Here is a 13,504-nt window from a genome sequence, read left to right on the forward strand (position 1 = left end):
GGTAGTGGAAACTGTGCTTAATTCCAAGGACACAGTAGTGAATAGGACATACAAATCCTTTCCTCATGGACATACCTGCCTGAAAAGATACTTCTTTTATGTAAGGTGGGAAGGATTCTGATAGGTAGAATATTTGGAAAAAAAAATAGTGAGATTAGTGTTGTCTTAAGCGAAATCAGGAAGAAACTCAAGATATGTTGGGGAATTAGTAAAAAAAAGACGAGGAGATATCTGTAGAAGTGTAGTGAGAGATAAGGTTTAAAGGTACAAAACCTCCTAGATTTATATAAGGACAATTCTTTGAACATTGGGAGTGTGCCTTCTGAGTCTATTTCCGCATCAAAGAGGAAATGAAGCTCAGATTCCATGACCACAAAGGTCCTATACAAATCTAGCATCTTAGCTTCCTGACACTATAACAAAATAGCTGAGATAAATCAACTTATAAGGAGGAAATATTTACTTTGGCTCATAGGATCAGACGTTTCTGCCCATGATCATTTTGTCTGTTGCTTTTGGACCTGTGGTAAGACAGTACCTTTTGGCAGGGAGTGCTGGGTGGAGCAAGGTGCTTGCCTCATGGTGACAGGAATGCAAAGAGAGAGAGAAAAGAAGGAGATAAGATCTAATATCCCCTTCAAGGACACATCCCCAGTGATAAACCTCTTCCAGCTTCCACAGCCTCCCTGTAGCTGGAGAGAAAGCCTTTAATACATGGGGCTTTTACAGGGACATTTATCATCCAAACTATAGCATCTAGATTTTTTTCCTATTCTGAATTTGAATCCTCATTTGTGGTTTTTGGAACACAGACAACATCCCAAATCCTTTCTTGTAAGTTTGGTTTGTTGATAAGCTCTCTTCTTGAGCAAGATTTCACACAGAGTCTGCCATGAAGGAACAGAGTTTGTCTCCACATGGTTCAGTGCAGGTCCCCACTTTTTGCTATGGCACTCCACTGATTGCTCATAGCACAATATAATCAGAAGGAACAAGAGGAAGGAAACCGAAGCCTTTCTAACTATTTCTGGGTCCTGAGATTTCTTATTCTTCAGAGGTTGTTCTGTCCCTCTGAGCCTTATGTATGGAAGTGTCATATAGACTTGGAATTTAAAGCTTCTCCTTTTTTTATGTGGTTTGATTTTATAGCTTAGGCTTTACAAATTCTAAGACTATGTCTACATAATTCCCAGAAAGATTTATTGGGCAACAAATTTGCTTGGCCATTTGCATCCTAATGGCAAAAGCAATTTCTTTAGCCAGAATAGTTTATTTTCTTTTCAGTTGCAAATGGGGATATTCTAAGGGGAAGTAAGTTATTTTGGTTCAAAGGGGGGGGGGTATTACAGCTGTTTATTTCTGACACCTGTCAACCTCCCACCTCGGTAAGAATTCTTCATTGGCAAATATTGTATGTCTTGACTCAGGTGACTTCAGGCTGTAGTAGAATTAACTGGTCCTTATATATTTTAAACTTTGGAGTTTTTCCTCTAGGTTTAGTTAAACAATTACAACATGTAAAGGAGAGAAAGTTTTATTTCATAAAAGAGAGTTGATGGGAAATTTTACCTTTAGCTGTGTACTAAGATAAAGCCATACATAGGAATCAGAAGTTCTGAATTTCAGAATTTTGATTTGTATATCTTTAGGACACGTTGCTTAAGTTTTTTCTTTCCTCTAGAATTGGAACAGGGGCATAAGATTGGGAAAAGGCAATGGATGGGTGATTGTATTTGAGGTAGGTATGAACCAATTTTTCACTGAATACTTAATGTGTATTTAGGAACTGTATATATCTTGCTTCAATTGATCCTCCCAATACCCTGAGGAAAGAACTATAGATCAGAGAAATTGGGTTATTTACTTAAGGTCACATGGCTGGTGAGTGGAAAACCCCACATCTCTCTGATGTTACAGCTAGATTTTTCTTCTACATCTCAGTGCCTCACATAAAGTCCCTGCAAGCACTGAACTTCTTTCACTTGAAGCTCTACTGTTTAGTTTCTTGACCCAACAAATTCCAGTATTTCCTTTTTTAGCTGTAAACTTCCAGGGTAAAAAAAATCCAACAGAAAAAAGATAAATTCCTACCTTCAGAAAATTTCTGAAAAATTAATGAGATCATTCACGTGAAGTCACTTTACAAACACAGTTATTATTACATGAATACAATTAGCCACTTTAGGACTTTTACCCAGAGTTTGATTTATTTCAATTCATACATGAACAGAAATCTGCATTCTTGTTTTTCATTTCTTGATTCCACATAAATTATGTAGCCATTTCTGGAGCAGTGAAAACTGTTCCAGAAAAGCTTTGGGACAGTCAACAGAAATCCACAGGCCTGATTTCAAAGTCCGTTATGGGAGATAACTATGTGTATCACATTTTCTTGCCTAGAGCCAAGCAGTCAGAATATGACATAGAAAGAAATGAATGGCAGTTGTATACTGCTACTGGACAATAGTTTTCTAGTGTAAAGGGGGAAAGGGAGCTTAATGTAGGAAAGACAAAAATAGGCAATCTATCTGTTAATAATCTTTTCTTTTTTTGGTTGCGTATAGCATCCTTAGGGGGCTCTGGACAGAAGGCGCTTCTACAGATACAAATCTAATTGTACTTACAATGAAAGGTGTGTGTGTGTGTGTGTGTGTGTGTGTGTGTTTTGATGTCTGCCATTCAGAAGAAGAAAATTTAACTAAAGTAAAAGGGGTACTTCTAGGAATTCCTGGACCCATCAGAACACAGATCATTTGATAGAATGCAAATGACTTAACTGTAATATAGGAAAGCTTCCCAGAGCAAATTACAATCCCATCACTGAGAATTAGCAATGAAAGTTGACAGGCTTTATAAACTTAGAGGTTTTGTTGGATTGGAAGGCAGCTACAGCTACAGTTAGGGAATAAAATGCCCTTAGGTAAAAAGCTAGAAAGGGTTTCTATGCCTATGATTTATTTTTTATGCCATATGTGGCTCTGTAACCAAAATAGTTATGATGAGGAATTGCATAACTTCTACCTATTTATACAAACATATCTATATCTACATATGTATATCTATATCTATCTCTATATATGTGTATGTGTGTATATCTGTATATACATATATTTACATGTTTATATATGTGTATATATATATATACACACATGTGTATATATATATATATACACACATGTGTATATATATATATATATATATATATATGTGTGTGTGTGTGTGTGTATATGTGTGTGTGTGTGTGTGTATGTATGTATGTATATCTTCCACCATGATATGTGGGCAATTTTTACATTCATAAAATATCAACATAACATACTTACATACATGCAACAATCATGTTTAGATTTCCTGAACTCCTGCAATGTGTCAAACTGACCTGAAGCCTCTTTCACACCCAAATTAAAGCATCTAGGAACAGGACCTGGATGTCTCCTACTTATATAATTTCTACAAATGACTTACCCAGCCAATTTCAAGACCACTTTTTTTTGTTGTTGTAAACAATATTCCTGAACTAAAATAAAGGATATGAGCAAAAATATAATATGACATATTCTTGTCCCTAGGAAAATATATTTATGAAAAAAAGAGCCTAAGCATATGTTATATTTAATAAGCCCTTGATAAAGATATTGGGACAATTTATATATGCATAAGATCTTTTTTCACACAAATATGTTATTATTCAATTGCTAGATATATTTAAGAAATGTCTGCTCTGCACCTAGCACTTTGCTAGGCTCTATAAATAAAATAATTGTAAGGGATGTTTATAGTCAACTTGAAAAACATGATACAGACATAGTAATTAATATTCTTGTCCCTAGGAAAATATATTTATGAAAAAAAGAGCCTATGCATATGTTATATTTAATAAGCCCTTGATAAAGATATTGGGACAATTTATATATGCATAAGATCTTTTTTCACACAAATATGTTATTATTCAATTGCTAGATACATTTAAGAAATGTCTGCTCTGCACCTAGCACTTTGCTAGGCTCTATAAATAAAATAATTGTAAGGGATGTTTATAGTCAACTTGAAAAACATGATACAGACATAGTAATTAATTAGAAACTGATTTATTAAAGCAATATATAAAAATAGTTATTATAGTTAATATGTTGCAGGCAAATGTCTAATTGTGCACCAAGTACAGTTTTGAGATAACTTAATTGTTGGAAGTGATGTAGAGAGATCACAAAGTCTGATGTAATCCACTCCTTGGTTCTGGCAAGTCCAAATCCAATCTGGCATGTCTAATGTAAAATTCCAGATCAAGTGAATTCCCTGGAACTTGGGTTCTTTAATGATGAGATTTGGTCTAGAAAAGTAGTTCCCAACTATCTGGTAGGTAGCTGAGGTGCAGGAATTAGTTCCCAGGGGACATGTGCAATTTCTGGAGTTCTTTTTGGTTGTCACAAATTGAGATATGAGAGTGTGCTTATGGTATCTAATGAGTAGAGGTCAAGCATGCTGCCAAACACCCTACAATGTAAAGAAGAGTCCAATTAATTATCTGACCAACGTGTCAATGGCACTGAGGCTGAGAAAATAAAGTAAATGAGTTTAACAATTTCTCATAACTTATAACACTTTGTGATTCTTAGATAATGTCTCCATTATAAGAGGGCACAGACATCATCTAGTGAGAATAGAAAATGCCTAGACTCCAACATACAAATATGTTAATATAGCTTCTAATTAAGTTGTTCGGAATTTTAGTATAAACACTAAGAGATTATCTTTCATCTGAGTTCCTAGCGCCTCATAAATCAGACCCGTAAAAGCCCTGTGAGACTCATACAAGGTCTCATGGTTTATTAGAAGCAAGCTTGATCTACCTAGTTCTAGCTCCAAAGTCCCTCCTCTGGCCACTGTGCAGTTTGCCTACTGAGAGTAATGAAATCTTGGCAAGAGAAACAAGGAGCAGTTGAAGAATGTGCATAGGACAAAAAGAAGATTGGTTAATCTGGAGGAGAAGATCTCCATTGGGGATACAAGAGACTGTGAATTTTAAAGGGAAGATGAAACATTTCAGAGGACCTTGAGTTAAAAAATGAATACTGAATTCAATATATTAGGTTACTGTTTCTCAGCCCTGACAGCAGATAAGAATGTTCTGGGTTCTTTAAAAAAAGTATTAATGTGAGAGCCCTGCTTCAGAAATTCAGATCTAATTGGTCTGTGGTGAGGTCATGCATATATATGTTTTGAAAGTCCCTTCATATTTCTAATATGTATACAGAAGCCCACAGGCATCTGCTGTAAATCAGAAGCTGGGTAGCATCTTAAAGTGTTAAACTGGATTCAACTGGTAAAAAAGTATAGCTTAATTAGAGCAGAAATTGGGGAAAGGGGGGGGGATGGGCTATGAGGCTATCGTAGACCTATGGAGATGGGTTAGAAATAGTACTAGAGTCAGAAGACTTACCTCAGCTCTGCTGATGTTGCTTTCACTAGCCTGCTGTATGCCAAAAGAAGTCATCTTACAAGTCAATCTGCTGTGTTTCTGCATTTCTGACTAAGAACTAATATTGTGCTTGAATATACTAGAGCAGTGTAAGGAGATTCAGAATAGATATTTTAAAAAATATTTTGGGAAGTAATATTTAAGGTATGAAAATAGTGGCAGTGAAGCTGTAAAAACAGAGGCATCTTAGTCCTATTCACATTGACCAGATTGATGACCAACTAAAATCAGACAAGGGAGGAATGGAAGACACTTCTAAAGGCATAAGCCTGTGGAACTGGGTGATCCCTTAACAGAAACAGACATTTTGAGCAAGGACTAATTCTTGAAGGAAAATAACAGTAGGTTGAGAATAGAGATTCTCAACTGGGTATAAATTTGGTAACGCCTAGAGATGATTTTGGTTTTGCAGTTAATGGGCAGAGGCAAATCCTTTGATGCAGCTGAACATACTGTTGTGCATGAGACAGTGTCCCACAGGAAAGAATTACCTAGTACAATGTTAATAGTGCTGAGATCAAAAACCTGGTATAGAATTACAAGCGGAATTGGAAGGGGCCAAAGATGTCATGATCCTATAATTCAATTATTTAATTTCACCAAGGAATAAAATAAAATTCAGAGATTGAATGACTTGGTTAGGGTCTCCAGAAGTGTAGACACCTTGGTAGAAGTAAAATCCAACTGTCCCGATTTCCAGTCAGCTAGAGGGGTTCCATATGGACTCTGACCCAGCTTGCACCTGGCCTTGAGTCATTCAGTTGCTACATTCATGCTGCATGAAACCCAGCTGGGAATTTGATCTGAGGTCCAAGTAGGAGGTGAATGGGGAAGTTTTCATCTTGAAGTAATCGTAACAGATGTGTTATTTCTAAATAACTTAAATTTAGGAGAATGAAAATATAACACAAGATATAAATAAAGAAGAACTGGAGGATTCAGAGGGCTCTTGGAGAGAAGGTCAGAAATAGTTTAACTATTTTGACCCAATGATTTTTAAACTGAGTAAAAAGAATGGTAGATACTGTGAAATAGAGCTTAAAGGTAAGGTAGGAGGAGGCTTCAGGAAGCTGAAGACTTTTGAGGTGGAGGTCATGGTGACATTTGTAGGAATATTTCAGAACGGTTGGGAGAAAGAAGAGAGATTTCAGAGAGAAAGGGAGCAGTGTGGTAATGAAGATGCCCGTGTAGTTTCAACTGTTCCCTCGTGAAAAGGAGACAATCATGACCCCTCGGACAAGGTCAAGTCAAGGACTTAAGGCAAGAGCTTCACCTGTGTTTTCTGGGAGTAAAGGGTACTTTGGCTGCCTTGGATGGACCTCGCGCAGACACACAAGCAAATGCAGGGCTGTGGCGATGTAGGGATGTGCGCACTAGATGGCAGTAGCGGGGTCCTTTCGGCTTGGTTCCCGGTCCTATAAGGCGCTGCTTGTTTAAGTACAGTCTCATTTAGTTGGAGCTGCAGGGAGTGAGCGAGAGGAGGATAGGAAAGAGGAGAGAGGGAGAGCTTGAGGGAGAAGGGGGCTCGCTGTGTTTACACCAGACACAGGCTTCGAGCGTCCATCCCGGACTCTGACTCGCGCTCTCCAAGTGGAGAGCTAAGCTGTTCTGGGATCCGTCCATCGTGTGGCAGGAGCCTCATCTGTCCTGGTTGCGGGAGCTGGGAGAGCCCAGAGGGAAACCGAGGGAAGCAAGCGGCGCGTATTACTAGAGAGCGCGAGCAGAAGGGGTCGAGAGCCAAGCGTGTGAGGGAGCATCAAGCGCGGCGGAGACATGAGGACCTACTGGCTGCACAGCGTCTGGGTGCTGGGCTTCTTCCTGTCCCTCTTCTCATTGCAAGGTAAGGGGGGATTCCCTAACCCCTCGCGTCCCCTCCTCCGCGCCGCGGGCTCTGGAGTGGCAATAGGGTAAGGGGTGCTCAGATTCTGGACAGAACCCGGCTTATTTACAAGTCCTGCGGTGCGCTCCCTGCCCTTCCTGCGCTGCGTCCAGGCTGAGTCCTGAGGATTGCAGGACTGTGCGGACACACTTGCTGCAATATCCGTGTTGGCAGTGTTGATGTGGAGTCCAATCTTGAACCCGTGTGTGTGTGTGTGTGTGTGTGTGTGTGTGTGTGTGTGGTGTTGCCAGCGGCGGCGGGGGCTGGTGGGAGGCGGGTGGCGGAGGACCTGGGGTTGTTCCCCTGTAAACTCCGTGCGCTGCTGTGGTATTCGCTGTCCCCGCGTCCCTGGTACTGATACCACTGCATTCCTCCTCTTTCAGGAGGAAATTGGCATTAAGTTTAGGAGGAGGTTGGGTATTCCCTCGGCACCTGGTACTTACATCTCTAGGCAAAATAACCCGTACATATTCTTCTACCCTGAGAAGTGGAAGGTATGCTGGTGGAGGAGAGCGGGGCGGGGGCAGGGAGGGAGAGAGCGAGCCAGCAAGAGAGAGAGAATTTGAGAATCCACGGGTTAATAGCTGTGCTGGCTCAGAATGGTCAATGTGTTTCATGCTTGGAGGACTAAATAGCTAGTGCTGGGTGTTTACTTTGAAGAGATTTTTAGGTCTCTGTGTTTGGGGGAGACTGTGAAGTGAATTCACGAAGGTTAAAAATGAAAACACATACATACTGTTTGCATTTCACTTACAAGCTGGCATCCAGAGCTCTCATCTATGTTAAACATACCTATAATACATTAAGTCTTTCCAACATAAAGATACATTATCTTTTAATCTACCTATCTCATACTTCCCACCACAAGAGAAGCCTTGCACAATTAGCCATAGAGAGTCTGTGCTATATGTCTCTACCATTGAGGTTCTACTACATCTTCATGTTAGGCATTCTGCCATCATTAGGACCTGCACCCGCTCACATTTCTCCTGATATTGAACATGCTAGTCTCTTCATTTGTACATGCAAGTGCATACACATACACAGTCCTTCTCATGAACACTCACCAGGAAATGACCAGACTGGCAGTCCTTCTCGTGATTTTCTTCTGACAGCTGGTTGCTAATGTTACATTTGTGGGTTTCATTTTTCATTGCTGGGGGATATTTTGTGTAGCTATAGAACCCTCTTGCCAAATGAAAAGAGAATAGACTTCTAGCTGTTTACTAGTTGAAGCGTTGCAAGTAAATAAATACTGTGTTGGAGTTACATTTTGAAAAACACTTATAGGAATCACTGGGACTCACCCATAGCACAATTACAAGTTACAGGTTCTAAAAACTTCCTCATCTCAGAACTCACTGACCCACTCCTTACTTATCTAAATTATAAGTTCATGTAATGCACAGTTCTACTAAGCATGCCTGCATAAAAATTAGAATCTGAAACTAGCTTTGGCATTTTACTTTTTTTTTTTCTTCGAAGCTCTCAGGACTTTCTCTGTGATTTCAGATATTGCTGCAATTCAGTTTTTTTCATATTGAGACATTAGCATCATGACTGTACTATGCTAGCAGCAGAGGTTAATCCCTTTCCTTCCTCTTCCATTTAACTCTAGGAACTTAGCTCTTCAGATAAAATGCTAAGAACGAAGTCACTAATACAAGCTTCTCTTAAGTTTGAGTAAAACTGTGGAATATTCATTACATAGCCATGGGGTCACATAAGTGAAGGGCAGATCAGAGTGCTGAGCTGATGTTAGATGGCACTTCTAAAGGATGGGGAAGGTCTACTAGAGCACCAAATCAGATGATTATATTTCAGAGGATCTTCCATTACAAAAGAAAAGCCCTACAGTCTTCTTCAGTAAGACCAAAGTAAACTATAGTGACAATTCTTTGAAATAGAGTATCTGATATCATTTGGGCAAAATAATTTTCCTTCTAGGAATTGTTATTTCCAAAGAAGAGTTTTCAATGTGTATTAAATAGCGTTCAGTAAATCATGAGATGTGGCCTCAGTTATCAAGCTTTGGGATCCCCTCATATGTGGCACAGACCAGATAGGAATAACTTTGAGAAACAGGGTAGGAGGATAAGACAGTGCAGCCAGATGGGGCTAAGAAATGTGGGATCACTACAAACAGTTGCAATACACACTCTTCTCTTTTGCCATAGTCATGGAAAGTCTGGGACAGGCTGCCTGCTAACATGCTCTCCTCCCCCTTGCATATAATGCATGTGCTGGAACACACACACACACACACACACATACACACTCACACACTTCTCAGTGTCACAGTGTGTGGCCCTTTTGAATCAGCCCCATCTGCAGCACAATAACTTCTGCTGTTTCTCATGATTACCTTCATGGATTCACAGATGAATGCTGTTATTGATGTTCATTTTTTTATTAGATTCCACTTGTTCAAAAATGTTTAATGTATTTTGGGCTATGTCCTGCTTAGGTGGAGGTATATTTATTGCATAATTTGAGCTGGCCCCATGAGACACACTACGAACTCTAAGTCATTACTTTGTAGCCATGGGCAAGTAAGACATGCATTGGTGACATCTCTGTAATAATTATGCTCTGTTTCTTGGTGATGATGTAATGAACATAATCATTATTTTGAAATGGATTATCTAAGGTATGTTTATCAAGACATACTTAAATTTATAATTTTTCTTTTACTTTCTCCAAATAGTCTAGAAATCTTCTACATAATTTTTAATTCATCTGTGCAACATCCTTGTAATATTAGTAACCACTTCTAACTTCTAAGCAATGAAGATTTGGTGAGAAGGTTAAATAGTGGCTCGGCCTGTTTTCATCCTTGATATCTTGGTAACTGTACTTTATATTAATGACAACCCTGTTGATGAAAGGTCTGAGTTTCCAAGAAGAATGTTTGCTAGACATTTATAATTGTAGTATTATCTTTGCACTTACCTATAACCTTGAGCAAGCGAAGAGAGAACAGTTCAATTGCGATTTATTTTTTCAAAATAGTAAAGGAAAACAAACACACAAAAAACAAAGACAACCTATTCAGGACTCTCCATTTTGTGTTTGGTTTATTTTGAGGCCCCTGTTCCATTGGCTCAGATCTGGCTGGGTCTCCTTGACATCTGGCACCTGTCCCTCCTTTCTCATGCTCCAGAGCCAGAGAGCGGTCACTGCTTTGCTCTGAGGTTGGCTCTGTTCTCTCCCTTTGGCATCTGGGATGGCAGTAGCTGTGTGCCCTTTGGGGACTGCAGAGGAGATGAACTCCACTTGGCCAACCCCAACCTCATTTCTAGTTCATCTGGGCATGAAGGTCGCCTTGGCTTCTATGTGCAACCAGATTTGGACTGCTTAGTGGCCAGGAGAAGAGTGTTCTTGTTCTGCATCCTAGACAGCAGGGCCAGCCCCCAAGGAGGAGCCCCACAGCAGCTGCTCAGTGAGGCAGCCGCAAAAAGGCCTGGGATGTAAGCTTTCTGTCCAACCACCGAGAGGCTTTCTATAAAGAACATCTTTCCAGAGCTATGCCTACCAGCTCACAGGAGCGCCCACTGACCCCCTTCCTGAACAGTCCCAATGCAAATGATTGAGTGAAACCCTTCAGAGGTTTCAAACCGCTTCCTCTGACAAGGGCTAGAAAGTAAGACTTTTCAAGAAATATTGTTAAGAGTTGAAGTTAGGCAAAAATATCAAGTAATTAAGGAAAAATTTGAAGTGTCTAATTTACTCAAGTAACTTAAAAAGAGTTAAAGCACCATCCGTAAAGTCTAATTTTATGCCAGGTATGAATGTTGATTGTTACTACCACATCAGTAACATAGACCTGCTTTGCGTTGACCTCACTGTTCTGAAGTCCCTCTGTTTAAGCTGTAGAGAAACAGAGTTTCCCCCGTTTTTTTCTATGGCATTTGCATTCCAAGGAAATATTTGATAACACTTGCTTCAGCATAATAAAATTAACATTCTGAAAACTCTGGGCTTTTCACTTCGAGCATAGTCTTCTCTACAGATTTTATAAGTAGTTGAACAGAAGTTGTTACAAATTTTGGGGATGATTATTAATTATTGTACAAACCCCCATCTCAAAATACCACTAAACTAAAACATAAAGAATATCTTTATTTTTATGTTTTTTGTGGGAATTATTTACAAGTGCTTTATTCATGTAGAAAGTCACAGTACAGTCTAGAAGTAAAACAATTGACCAAAATGCCTTAGGATTTCCTTTCTTTTTTCATTTGATAACTGTCAACCATAGAAGACTGTGATTCATTTCACACAATCCTGGTCAGCTCCTGAAGCCACCATGTCTTCTAGCACATAACAGGATTGTACCATCAAAATCTTTTTTATTACCTTTGCCTACATAATACATCTTCTTCACTGTATACATTTTTCTTCTGCCTGGTGTATTTAAAATAATAAATACTTTTCTTTATCATTATCCTTCTTCCATGAAAGGATTTCTTGTATTTGTATCATTTTTCTTTTCTTTTCTTTTTTTTTTTTTTTTACAATTTGAAGGTATCTATGCTGGCAATATAGGCAATGCTAGTCTTGACACTAAATAGGAAAGATATTTAAGTGGAAAGGACACAGGACTACGTCTTAGAAAACCTAGATATTGGTTTTGAATTTATTAACAATTTCCTGATAAACAGATGATCTAATGTGAATCTCACTTTTCTTGTTTACTGGGTTAGGCTAATGGTGCTTGTCGCATCATGAGACAAGCTTTTTAAAAGTTATAAAGTATTAAGCAAGTGCGGTATTTGCTTCTGCTGGAGAAGAGAAAGAGTTAAATTAAAAGGAATGATCTGGCTTCTCTCCATGAATTGAACAGAATTTGCCAGTGTTCACATCTATCTCTTTTTCCCTTCCTCCCTCCTTTCTTTCTGCCTTTCTCTGGACTTGGGTGAGAGCCACATTGAGCTCCCAGGGCTAATTTAATGCTGAAGGGAGATGCTGGTATTGATATAAGGTTGCATAACCTGTGTCTGCCTTCTCACTTTGCTCAAGGGCTGAAGCCAAAGCACGCACGCACGCGCGCTCGCGCACACACACACACACACACACACGGAAAAAAACACATGTCCGCTTTAATTCCATGCTAACTATTCTCTGGTTTTCTTTTTCATAAACTTACAATAATCTCACTTAATATTTCAGCTTGCAGTGCTGAGGAATTGCTGAAGAAAGGAAGAAATAGGGGATCTGGATTCCAATTAACTTTGCCACTGTGGCCGTGTAACTCTGTGTGAATCACTGTTGTTTAGTAAATGAGAGTGAGAATCTCCAAGATTAATGAATCTTGCTGAGTTGTCAGCAGACCGGAACTCTGCTACTCAAATAACCTCCATTCCTTCCTTCTTCTGTGTTCCTCCTTTCTCATTTCAGTATGAAAAAAGGTCAGAAAAATCAGGAGTTACACAAAGAAATATGCTGGCATTGTTGACACGTATAATTAGTGTATGACTCCCACTGAAATATCAACAATATTAAGGGATTCTTTTAGGAATCACTTATAGGGCCATTTGTGTAGCCATTTCAAGTGTAGGATTGAGCATGTTTAAACTATCAACACAAGATTGGTGGTGGTGGTGGGGGGGAGTTTTGTTTTTTTTCTCCTTTTTTTTATGTGGCTGCCCCAGAAGGGGTATCCTATTCCCAGGAGAGGAGATTTGTGATTCTATCTCCTAAGGAGAAAGCAGCAAGCTGCTAGGAGGAAACCTAGATTAGCTGCCTGTGAATGAATTCTAGGGGGATTCTGGCTGGGCCAGTCTGGTCCAGGCAGGCAGCCATGACCAGGCCAGCTTTCCACTGTGTATCCTCTGTATGCCCAGGAATGGAGAGATACTGCCTAGTGATTTCTGCCTCATGTAGCAGAGATAAGACTAATCCCACTGACCTGACCAAAACCTCTGCTGGCATAGCAGATGCAGGTTTGAAATTGTTCCTAGTAACAACTATGGTTTTGTTACTGAAATTTTAATTTCCTATCTTTCCCATTAGGCAATAATGTGGTTTGTGCTAAGGAGGAAGAAGAGTGGGCATTCTGTGGGTTTAAAGTTATTTTTGTTTGTATGATATGAGCAGTATGAAGAATGGGTAGTTATGTCACTTAATTTGGGTATAAAAAACTA

The sequence above is a fragment of the Marmota monax genome, unplaced genomic scaffold, assembly GCF_021218885.2.
Source record: "Marmota monax isolate L192 unplaced genomic scaffold, Marmota_monax_Labrador192_F-V1.1 WCK01_AAM20220418_F8-fsc00119, whole genome shotgun sequence".
NCBI lineage: Eukaryota > Metazoa > Chordata > Mammalia > Rodentia > Sciuridae > Marmota > Marmota monax.